At 37.5% G+C, this 13,303-nt stretch overlaps 1 protein-coding gene across 8 annotated transcripts in view; it reads left to right on the forward strand.

The window, feature by feature from the left end:
* Positions 1-10,759: 10,759 nt before the first annotated feature.
* The window catches only part of LOC137240567 (uncharacterized), a 66,031-nt gene continuing 63,487 nt past the window's right edge, over positions 10,760-13,303 (forward strand). For 2 of the 8 annotated variants that reach the window (XM_067767008.1, XM_067767010.1), the window contains exon 1: positions 10,936-11,061. The gene's annotated coding sequence lies outside the window, so the exon portion shown is untranslated. The other 6 variants (XM_067767013.1, XM_067767012.1, XM_067767009.1 and 3 more) reach the window with 6 other exon arrangements.

The following is a 13,303-nucleotide window of genomic DNA, read 5'->3' on the forward strand; positions in this document are numbered from 1 at the left end:
GCTGTTGTGGCCCTGGGACTGGATGTCCGCGGCATGGCGCGATGAAACCCGTCGGGGGGTTGTCGTCGCTGTGACCAGAACATCTAGGAAAGTGGCACCGTCAAGGCAGTAGCTACATTGGTCAGATGTCGCAAACATATACATTCTGTGCTGGCAAATGGTGCAAAAGGTGGTAGGGACTAAGAAAAAAAATATTTCTTGGGTGTTAGGGAGTGTTTTGGTCGAAAAATTGACCCTTTCGACATTTTCTTTGGCAGGCTCGAAAATTATTTTTTTGGGTATGCGTAGTGGAACATTTTTTTGCTGAGCCCAAATCCTATCGAAAAATCGATGGCGCGATATCGGTTAACTTTCGTCCATACAAATCGACACAGGTAAATGCACATATCGACTGCTAAATGGAAGCTCACCATACCTCGACTGACGTTTCCAAAACGCCGTTTCTCAGCAAGCTTTTGCAAAACTTCTTATAAAGCATTTGTTTGAGGAACGTGCTAGTTTGAAGTTTTCCAAAAAACATTCTATCGCAGAATGGGCCTTAGATATTGGTATAGATACATGCGGATTGATGCGCCCTGCGCCCACCATGAATTGGTAAAAAGTGATCGAGCTTTGGGTACTGAGCAAATGTTTCTCTTACCCGTGTGGTTAGGGCAACGAACGGTTAGATCGACAATGGCAAGGATTCACATTGAACCTATTATACGCTATGCTTGAAGGCTTAGGAAGTAATCTCGAAGAATGGGAAAATATGTGGAAGTGGAGAAAGCCACCAGGTACATAGAAAAAATTCTACACCATCGCCGTCCCCCAGACAAGATAAGCATTGAAATTTTTTATGACTATATATTGTGGCTACGAATTGTGTTTTTAAATTTTATCCACAAGAGCTCAATAAGTATGGCTTGACCTACAGTTATCGAGGTAGATGCTTCCTCCCTATCATTGTTCTTCAGTAGCTTTGCTTTGAATGTACATATTGTAACGAATTTAGTGAAATTCCTCTTATTTGCAACCTTCTGCTAACGTTCGTATCGCTAAACTGTTTAATAAAATAACTCCAATATTCAATAATGCAAAATGGTCTTTATTAGACTAATTTGAAAATACTTCACAATAACACTTATACTTCGCAACCAATAGCATGCTTAAATCAAACTGACTTGCTCATGCCTCAGCTTGTGCTGCTTTTATACTCTTCGGTTTCCTCGTTCGCATACTTCTAGGCGTTTCTTCTTCTAGAATTTACTACTTAGTTACCAGCTATAAACTACAGATGCACGTTTATAGCTTCTCGCATAGCAATATGCGCGTGTTTACGTGAGTAATACTTCCACCAATGATTGCATACTTTTGTGGGTATCTCAGATATATGCATGTGTTTTTGCGTATCTCTCCGCTGCTTGTATGTGCATATGTGTAGACATAATGATTGGCCTGTTTATGTACATACCAGTGACTGCTTAGTATCGGCTTAGAGATGATAGTATCCCTTAGTGTTGCTAATATTCGTCACAATATTCTGCCGATATGGATTGTATGCCCTGAGCTAATCGCTGCCTCTAATTCCACCTTAGAAGCTTTTTCCACTTAATACCTGTTGCCGGTTTGAAAGTCTATTGAGTATTTTGAGTTTTGTCCATAATTTGGTAGAAGACGAATAGAACGGATAGGTTAGGTTGATTCGTGAAGACCTTCCATAGACTGAACAGTTCAAAGTAATACAACAAGTTTGTTTAACGACCAAAACCCTATCAAAAACCAGGACCTTTGTTATAAAATAGCTCCGTCCTCTCGGCAAATATTAGAAGCTTTCTAGGGTCCTTGCCACTTGGTACTTCTAGATCTGTTAGCTGTATTACATCTAATAGCTGGAGTCCTAGTCTGGTGCTCGACCGTTTTCTCCTCCAATTCGCACTTCCTACATATGCTATGTCTGACCCAGCTGAATTTAAAAGCATTTGATGCCGGACGGCAATATCCAATCAGAACACGCGTCATGAGTATAAATTTCTCTCTTTTTAATGATAGGAGTAACTTTGCTAGTGTAATATTGTAAGACCTACACATGATATTCGACACTTTACAGCCCCACGACTTTCACGCTTGGTCGATCATGTGCAACTTCCGCTTTCTTTTAATCTCGCTCAATCTAATTGGGAGGTCAACGAACCATTTATTCTCATATACCCTGGGAACCAATATAGATGCATACTTCTCCCTATCACAATTCTTTCCAGAGATTGCTTACACTCTAACATACTTTTAGATGCTGTGCTATGCGATATAATTGCCTTAATTGCTGCCTGCCCTGTCAATATTAAAGTTGACGCGGCTGCAGTTCAAGCTATTTTCTTTCAGTGTTTTTGCTGCTTTGGTTACGGCTACTACCTCCGCTACAAAATGCTACATTGATCTGGCAGCTTGTAGGATCTGTTTATTTATGGATCAGCACAATATACCGTGGACCCTACTCCTTCCACTACTTTGGAACCATTGCGCCAACCCTTCCCTTCTATTGGGGCTCTAAGAGCCCATTTCGAAGCGCAGATAACGAATCAGGTAGTATGTTGGTCCTGTACTACTACTACTGCTATGTGCATATTTTAATGCTATGTTTTATACCACCAAGTCTGCAGGCGAAATGTGTCGAATGGCACTTTTGGGTTGTTTTCAGGGCCCCCGTATTGCTAATAATTGATAGCCTGCGTTAATTTTTTGAGATAGGGTTTTTTTTGTGGCTTCACACCAAAAAAGGACTTCATAGTATAGGATAGGCTTAACAATCGCTGTAAATACCTTATGAGAGAGAAGGCTATAGACCCCCGCGTACACCTTAGCATTCTTTTATATGCATAAAGTGCCGTCGACGCCATCTTCACTCGTCTCCTCCACGTTGAGTTTTCACAACAACCTACTGTCCAGATTGATCCCTAGATATTTTGTGCAGGGCTTCTCCTGCAGGTCACCCCTCCTAGCTTAGGTCTGGTCCAATTTAAAACCTTGTTACTCTTAATAAACAATACCATATCCGTCTTCTCCCCACTGGTGGAAAAAGAACCGAACTTTCGTGGCCGAAACTGTGCAACGCCAAAAAAAAATCGAAAAATCGATCTTTTTCAACAAAAGAAAAAAAAAATTCAACCAAAGCAAGGAGAAAATGTGTGTCAACACGCCAGCTGTTTTTCGTACATACTTGTGTATGTATGCATATAAATTTACATACATCCATATGCAGCTACGGTATTATATGTATACCTTATATCTTCTACTTATAAATAAGTTCATACCTTACAAAAAATATTGTTTGGATTAATATAAATTAATGAATATGGTGGCAGTGTTGCTCGATCTCGACAAACGAAAATCATGCTCAAGTCATCGTACCCGTCCTGCTATATGGTGCAGAAGCATTGACCAGGACATCAGACGAGGCTCTGGGATTGTTCGAGAGAAAAGTTCTTCGAAAGATTTACGGACCTCTACGCATTGGCGATGGCGAGTACCGTAGAAAATTTAATGATGAGCTGTACGAGCTTTACACAGATATCAACATAATCCAACGAATGAAAACGCAGCGGTTACGCTGGCTAGGCCATGTTATGATAATGAAAGATGATACTCTGGCTATGAAATGATCGGAACCTACTTATGGAATCAGTGGAAGAGGTCAGCTCAACTCCGCTGGAAAGACCAGATGGAAAACGATTTAATATCCTTTGGAGCGAAGAAGCGACTGGCGCGCCTTATTGGATGGCCATATCCTTTTAAGCAGTTAATCCGATCCGATAACCCATAACGCATAAACCTGATATTAAAATAATAAGTTTTAATCCATACAATATTTAATTGGGCTTAACCGCCTACGCAATTTTGGCCGTTGAGAAGAAAGCTATGTTAGTCATCCAGTCTTTCTCCATCTGCTTCTCCCAACTCAAATCTGAGTGTCTTCATCCATTCGCTTAACACAACTTAGCCGACATAGCTATTGTGATTTTATGCGCTATATTCATATCTGTGTAAGGCTCATCACTTTGCAAAATACTTTATGCGCCATCCTATATTTTCTTGTATCGTACATGGTCCTTCGGCGAGGAATTCTCTTTTCATTGCCCACTCAGTCCAAAAAAGCACTTGTTAGAATGTATTGGATTTCAAGACTGGCATAGCTTTTGCTGTTTAAAATAGATACGTTCATAAAGATACGACGTCCTTAAGTTTATGTCCGTCAAAAGTGACTTGGCAGCCAAAGCACAAATACACCGATTCTTTCTTTGATGATAGCAAGTACTTCGTATATGTTATATTAAGAAGTTGGCACGTTTGAAGGGATCGTCTCTTTTGGATTAGGCACGCAACACTTAAACTCAAATCTGGAAGCATCCGATATTTACGGTTTTTCGGGACGGGATGTTGCAATTCCCACTTCGTTATAGTCAAAGCATCGCTCATATAAACATCAATTTTTGAACATCGATCTTTTTCAATAACAAAATATCGGTGCCTAGATGTAGTTTAGATATTTTCAGTCCTAATATAATCTAATAAAAAAAAAAACAAAATTCAGTCAAAAACCCTCGAATACCTTTACATTTTAAGAGGACACGATGTCGCAGTGAACTGTTCGTTTCTTGGTTTGTTTTTGTTTAAGCCTCGTCGAACAAAGTATACCACGTATTAGTACTTTTAATCATGGTTTTAAGGTCTTGGGCAAGTGAAAATTTCCAAAAAACATCGATGATAAAAACCCTAAATCAATCGATGATCTGAGAGGCGTAACAGCGATGACGCATCATCGATGTTTATGAACGAAACATCGATGTTTTGGAATGATCGATGTATCGGTTGCATCCCTAATGATGGGACGTATACATATTTTTTTAGGGATCAGGGTCCAGTCAGAATACCCATCATGAGCCTACAGTCCTCTCTTTCCAATGATAAGAGTATTTGGTTGGTCACGTGAAGCTGTCTAATCTTATTGAAACGTCTACTGTACAAACTTCAAACGATGCGCCATGTTAAGTTAGCTCATCTGCTATTTCATTCCTATTCCCATATTCTCAGGGACCCAATATAGGGTTGATTACGCTCTAACACAATTTCAGATGTTGTGCTATGAGAGATTACAGCTTTAAGTGGTTTGGCTGTCAATGTAAAATTTACTCGGCTGCAGTTTAAGCTTCTTTCCTGCAGTGTTTCTATCACTTTAGTCACGGCTACACCTTCCATCTGAAAAACCCTACATCTGAAACCTTGTAAGACTTGTTTAGTTCCATTACTTTGGAACCATCGGTATACACACGTATCGCCTCGTCTGACGTTTGAGTGCTCTTGCATCAGCCTTCCACCTCTATTGTGGTGAAATAATCTTTCTACAATAAAGCATGCAGCCGATCTATCTGGTTAGGGCTGGATGTACTTCAATTTACTTAAGACCCTCCATGATCGTCTGACTAGAGACGTTGTTGAAATGTCTAAGATGGCTACTAAGGTGTACTTCTTGTATTCCAAGTTTTCTCCATGTTTATAACCACCCTCTACAGTGCCATGTCTATCGACTTGCCTTTTGGTGTACGCATGTTGTGTTTTGGAGAACATTTCTTAATCCACGTTGAACTTTATATACACACCTATCAGCCTCTTAAAAATTTTGAGCTGAAATGATGTTAAGCTAATAAGTCTATAGTCGTGGGGATGATTGATCTTCCCTACCCTTTGTAGAAAAATTGCAGTTCTCCAAGAGTTGGGTACATGATTCCGCCATTTATACTCGTACTACTGCTACGTGACCTTCCCCGTTCTCTTTCTTTATGAGTCCCTGAACTATATTTCTACTAGCTGGAACATTCCTCAACCGCATTGTTTTGCTAGAGCACTCGATGTCCGCAACAAAATTTTACCATGAGGCTCTTTTCGCCCGGTGGATATCGCGCTTATAGGTCCTCAACAAATCGCTGTAAACGTTCTTGCAGCCTTCGCTTTCCGCGAAATTTGTCAATTTGAACAATTCTTTTACCTGTCGTCTAAGAAGACTCAGCTGCTTGCTCCAGTATGGCGGCTTTGCTGTCCTCTGAATTCATTGGATTCTTCCAGTTCCTTCAAGTTGGGTTGTGTCTGTATTGTTTCTACATGTTGCAATTCGGCCCAGTTCGCTGACTTAGCGACACTGCTCCTGTTGGCTATCTGCAAATTGCTTTGCAAGATGTAACAAAATAGAGACTCGCCTCTATCATTTGTATCTCCTCCTAATGCATTGTGGAGCGCATTTGCATCCGCGCCTATTACCAACTGCCCTTCTAATCCTCCTTTTTCCACTAATCTCTTGCACTCCCCCTGTGGTGACTCGCATCATCATAAGCCCTGTTTCCATATATTTTTGATACCGAAATCAAACTTCATGCGTTGCAGTTTAATCTAAACACCTTATTTGCTTCTACTTCTGTATCGTCATTTACTCGAAAACTAAAATTTTCCCAAGTTGTACGGCCATGTTCGCTGATAATTTTTTTTACAACACTACAACCATTTGATGCACGTGAGAATTCCACCTTCTTGAAATTTTTTAAAAACAAATAGCGAAGAGATGAGAAGCTAGAAAAAAATGGAACAAAAACAAGTAAGGAAGTCTAAATTTGGGTGAAATTGAACATTACATACCCAGCTGTACACTTGAAATGCTGTTGTTGTTTGTTTTGTGTGCGTAATAGTGTTACAAGGCTGCGCAATAATACATATACATATGGTTCTATTCTGAACTAATTTTTCTTCGAGTTATGGCTCCCGAAACATAAAAAATTGCTTAGCCATAAAAGGGGCGGTGCCACACCCACTTTTTAAAGTTTGAAGTTTTTCCTATTTATTGTTATAAATCCACTTGGAAAATGAAATACCATTGATATAAAGCCCTTTTTTGCAAAGATTTAGCATATTTTATTCGTCCACGACCCTTTTAAAAATCTTTTGTATAAAAGTGGACGTGGTCCTTAACCGATTTCTTTAATTTTTCTTCAAAGCATTCCTTATAGTAAAGGCAACCGCTCTGCCAAATTTTGTTACGATGGGTTTAAAGGCTTTTGATTTTTGATTAATAATATTTGTAAAATTTATGTTATCACAAGTGGGCGGTGCCACGCCCATTAAAAAAATTTTTTTTTAAAATTTTTATCAAGAGTTTCCATATCAGTCCACACGCCAAATTTGAACATTCTATGTGTATTATTTACTAAATAATCAGGTTTTTTGTGTTTTCCAAAATGTTATATATATAGAAAGTGGGCGTGGTTATCATCCGATTTCGCTTATTTTCAATACCAATATATTCTGGGTCCAGATAAGCTCGTGTACCAAATTTGGTGAAGATATCTCAATATTTACTCAAGTTATTGTGTTAACGGACAGACTGACAGACGGACGGACGGACGGACATGGCTCGATGAAATTTTTTTCGGTACTGATGATTTTGATATATGGAAGTCTATATCTATCTCGATTCCTTTAGTGTACAACCAACCGTTATCCAATCAAAGTTATAACACCCTGTGTACAAGTTCAGCTGGGTATAATAATGAGAAACAACGATAGTTTTCATTTAAAAGTGAAGGGAAGAAAAATAAGAAATAAGAAAAAAATAATAAACGAAACAGCGTATATGAAAATCTTAGACAAGATACTACATACACACCTATAGCCGCGCCACAATGAACTTTTGCATATAGGTACGTTCAACGCAATCTTATGCATGTCAGTAATATCCCCGCAATCACGCAAGATGTTGCATTTCTAAATATAAAGGAACTTCAGATCTAGGAAGTGAAACTTATTTCGCCTTGCCCATTCAAATTCAAAACTTCGCGAGGCATTGTTATTAACTTTCTCACATTAAAAGAAAAATACTTGCTAACACGTTTAACCTTCTATTCTTTTGTTCAAAAATGCTGTTTTTAATTGTGAAAAACGTTGGAAAAGTACCAAAGAGTGGGAGAAATAATTTCACTTGCAAAGTGTGAAAGCACTCATAGCCAATGCAATTATAAAATTCTTCTTGTATGCTTTACATGTAGTAAAAGTTGCAGTTTGTCGTTTTTGTATGTCAGGTGGCGCTAGTGTCGCTCGATCTGCCATTCTCCATAAAAATACGTGCAATTTAGAGCTACATAAAAAGTTTTGCATATCAATGCATATAACGCACTATTATGTATGATGAGTAGATTGTACGTACACCGAAAGAAATGGTGCTAGTAAAATCAACAAATCGGTTCTGTTGTTCTTGACTTAACGGAGATTCGGTGAAATTGATCGAATTATGGTTAATTTGGCCGATTTCTTTGTCACGCGAACAAATTAGTTTACTCATTTCAACAGAAGAGAAATTGTCGCTCTTAAGTTAACAAAATATTGTAAAATTTACAATCGGATCAATCTGATTTTTTGTTAACACAACTGATCTCACTGGTCATTTCAACAGCGAACAACAGGCAATGCATGAGCAAATTTCAAAAAGAATTTTACGCTCACTGCGCTCTACTTTGTACTTGTGACGATGGTGCCACTTGTTAAAAACAAAAACACCAAAATAAGAAAACCACCAAATCGAAAAAACACACATATTGTGAAACAACAAAAAACTAGTTTTTCAGTTGTCAATACAAAACGGAAAAAACCCTTTTCTGAATTTACCTACCGTGCATAACACTGCAAAAAATGATGCGATACCTGGCCACCTATTTATCGGGTACAATTTTGCAACTTCTCCTCTAAGCGAAATGCAAAATTGCGCCCTCTTGTTGCAACAGTTTTGTTTGAACGAACAGGATTTTTCCAAAGTTAGTAACATTTTGTTCAAATTTTTACGAATTTTCATTCACGTGAACGACTTTAATAAAATAGTATAAACATCCTTTTTTAATGTTGATGTTTACGACAACATAAAAGTTTGAGTTGTTTTGGAATCGTTTCAAAATAAAGTGTTACGAGAATTAAATTTGCCGAATAACATGTAAAGTTACTCCAGTGGTGAATTAGCTTCTCGCGATTTTATTCTTTACTTTTCTATAACTTGCGAGTTCTCTATTTAAAATGTTATGTCAAACATTTATACTACAAGTTTTGTTCGAAACAATCAAGTGTGGCAACTCTACATGCGAGAGAAGAAATTGAGAATGAGCTGCAACTGAAATAATTGAGAATCAGTTTCGTGACTACTTCAAAACTATAAATTAAATGAATTATTAAAATAAAATTTGGCGAAAGTGCGTTTAATAAAACAAAGTAGTAAAGTGTATAATGTTTAATGTGTGCCAGCATATTTGACGTACGCCCAACTGAAGTTCGGTTAGTAAGTACATACATATGTAAGTATGTACTTATTTGTCCGATTTTTGTTTTAAATTCAAAGAAAATGGAAATATTTTATATCAAATGTGCTTACACAAATATATGTAAATATAATTATAATATAACAATATGGTGAAAATTTTTGAAGAAAAAGTTGCAATAAAGTTCTTGAAACCGACGCCAATGTGGTTCATAAAACGGTGAAGTGACGTTATTTTCGCTAGAGTATGTACTAACACGTGTGTGAATATGTATGTAGCAAGCTGCGTATTTAAGTATTCATATATTTACGTATATATGTGGCAAAATACCTTCGTACAAAGCTGTCGATGGTAATTCAGAACAAGTTTTGGTTTTTTGAATTCGGATTTAAGTTATTATTATTTTAATTAATATTACTAAATATAGCAATAGAATCATTAGAAATTAAATGTACTTATGTGTAATTTATACAAATAAAAAAACTACGTAACTTGAAATACATATTTTTAGCCAACTTTTATTTTTTCCACAAGTATTAATGTCATATGAACAGAAAACTCTGTTGATGTAAAAGTTTACGCTATTAATTTAGAAAAACAAAAATCTCTGTAATTTCTACGGCTTTCGCTGTTAGTCCCACCTTAACATAAAATATGTTAATCTAACAGTTTCCACTGGTAATTTCAAAAGAACAGAAATCCCTTTCATATTAACAGTTTTGATTGGTATTCTTAGGGCGACAGCTATAATTGTTAATTTAACAAAACTATGGGTAAAGTATAATGAAGCAACTTTTTTCGTTTATTTGACTACTAAAACGGTCAATTACGAATCAACTATTTGTGCGCAGTTGATTCAACATCTTGTTGCGATCGATAAAAATTGACAGAAATTTCGGTTGAATTTATGCGTATTTCGATTGATTTTACCAGTCTTTTTATTTCAGTGCATTTTTATGGAGAACGGCAGACCGAGCGACACTGGCCCCATCTGATATGAAAAAGTAGCCAACTTCCAACTTTTGTTGAAAGAAAAGCATAAGAAGAAGATTGCAAAATTTGCTTTGGCTAAGGGTGCTTTCACACTTTGCAAGTGAAACTATTTTTCCCACTCGTTGGTACTTTTCTAACACTTGTCACAGTTAAAAACTGCATTTTAACAAATGAATAGGAGACAAAATATATTAGCAAGTATTCTTCTTGTATAGTGAGAGTCTTTATAATAGTGCTTCGCGAAATGTATGTGAATGGGCACGACGAAATAAATTTCAATTACTAAGTCTGAAGTTCCTTTGTATTTACAAACGCAACATCTTGCGTGATTGTGGCGATGTTACTCGCATGCATAACATTGCATTGCTCGCATCTATATGCGAAAGTTGATTGTGACGCGGTCATTACACACATCTCTACATCATTGGTATATAACCGTGTGAAAAGCATGAAAATTTCATGCTTTTCTAGCGCGAGTATCTTTTTTAAAAATAGCATGCGCCGTCAGTTTTTCAAGAGAACTGCTGACGATAAGTTGCAACGAACCCAAAAATTTAAAGCAATTTTTTAAACGCGTATTGGTCAAAGTAATAAGAGTTTTGAAGAAATTATTTGTAAAAAACTATTTAAAAAAATTTTAAATATATAAAAATTTAGAAAAATTTAAGTGTAAAATTTGAGATTAATCCCAATTTCCGTAAAGCGAAAGAAATCAACGAGTAACGAGCAAAATATGAAGTGAAATAAGAAAGTTAATCCCAATATACATTTTTTTCGACACAAGAGCATTACGCCATGTTAATAAATACATAATTTTTTCAATAAAAATGAAAAATGAACTTGAGTTATATATAAAAAAATACATATGTATGTGGATATGTATGGCTAAAGAAAGAAAACAAAATTAGGTGAAGTGATTGTGAAACCGCAAGCTGGCAAAAAAAGTGAATTCTCTGAAAACGTCTGTATGTATACATAGTGATGTGCAATAAAATAGCAGCACCGAGCCAACACAAATTTTATTCATTTATGGCCATATTATGTATGACGCCGTTCCACTTTGCTCGAAGTCAATCACATTCACATTCACCACTATATAATGCCTAAATTCGCATTCAGGTTTAATGTCACTCACTGAATAGGATGAATGCTCTTATGTCATACGAGTTTTAGTTCAAACGAGGAAAAATTACTCGTTGCGTTACACATAATTTTCCCCTTAATTTTTTTTATAATATTAATGTTCTTAAAATGAAATAATTCAATAAGGGCGACCGTCGAGTTATGAAGGTAGTGTGCTGGCCTACAATACAGAAGGTCCTAAGTTGAATTCTTGAACATCGATATGCATACCTCACAAAAAGTTTTACTAAATATGGTCCTCCATGGGGTGTACGTAGGGTCTATCGCCTTCTCTCATTGGGTATTTACGCGATTGTAACGCCTTTCCCATATACTATGGAGTGCTTGTTGGGTGGACATCCACACAAAAAGGAACCTACCTAAAAAAATTGGAGGGGTATGCAGGATATCAAAGCTTATGCAATGTATACAATTCTACACCATCCACCTATAGATCTGGTGCCAAAGAACATAGCGTTTACAACTGCAACAAAGGTTCAGTGCCTCGGGGCAGCTTGAGCACTTACCATATGGTCATAGTAGTATAGCGTCATCCATTATAGAACATACTACCTGAATCCGCATCTGCGCTTCGAAGTACTCCACTGTAGAGGTGGATGGTTGGCGTAAGAGTGTCCGAATGACGGACTAGACGAATCACGTGTAAACAGATGGCTCCAAAATAATGAAAGAAGTAAGGTCTGCGGTACACTGTGCTGATACGGAAATGAACAGATCATTGAAGCTGCCACATCACTGTAGTATTTTTCAAGTGGAAGTTATAGCCTTAACCAAAGCCGTAGTACGTTGGTATGAAATAACCTAAACTGCAGTCGCTTGAACTTTTATATTGACTGAAGCAAAAATTAAGGCAACAATCTCGCATAGCCCAGAATTTAAAAGTGTGTTAGAGAGTAAACAATCCCTGGAAAGAATGGGGATAGGGGGAAGCATGCATCTATATTGGGTCTCAGAGCTTACAGGAATAGATGGTAATGAAAAGCGGATGAACTAGCTAAAAGGGTGCATCCCTCGAAGCTTGCTCCGTAGATATCCCAATTAGATTGGGCGATATTGAGAGATGACGAAAGGTGCACATGAGTGATCAAGCGGGTAAGGCGTGGACCCAAGCGAAGGGCTGAAAATGTGTAAAATCACTTTTGCGTTTTTTAAGGTTAGACTAACAAAGTCACTTCTATCATTAAAAAGATAGGACTGTAGACCAATGACGGGTACTCTGAGCGGACCCTGCCCCTTGGCGTCATAAGCCTTCAAATTAGGCTTAGCCATTGATAGCGTATATAGAAAGCGAAAAGGCCAGGCTAAGACTCCAGCCATTAGGGGTGATACAGCTGTCAGGTCAAGCTTCTAGTAGTTGCCAAGAGGGCGTCGTTATTTTATAACATAGGTCCTGTTTTTCAGCTTGGTCGTTAAAGAAACTTCTAGTATTACTCATTCAGTCTATCTGAGGCCAGTTTACCTCAACCTAACCTATTTCGCCGTTTTTGCAACACCGAGTTTCAGTCGAAACCTCAGATTATAAACCTTATAATTGCTCCTTCGACATGGCGAGTTGATTTATCAATCTTCTGAAGAACTTTTCTTTCGCCTACCGTAAGGTTCATTACAACTAAAGTTGAAGAGCCACCCTGTATTACACCTAGTTTGGCTCCGAGCTGTCCAAAGATCCTTTGCAATCCTGGAAGTGTTCCTCACCTTGCCATATACGTTTTGCATATAAGATTTCATCGATCGTAAGATCTCGTCGATATTGACTTTGCCAGGTCTGAAACGATACTGATAAGGGCCAATCAGCCCATTGACCGCATATTTTAGTGTACCCTAAAATACGTTGGATATCGCTTATGCGT

The sequence above is a fragment of the Eurosta solidaginis genome, chromosome 2, assembly GCF_040869045.1.
Source record: "Eurosta solidaginis isolate ZX-2024a chromosome 2, ASM4086904v1, whole genome shotgun sequence".
Classification (NCBI taxonomy): domain Eukaryota; kingdom Metazoa; phylum Arthropoda; class Insecta; order Diptera; family Tephritidae; genus Eurosta; species Eurosta solidaginis.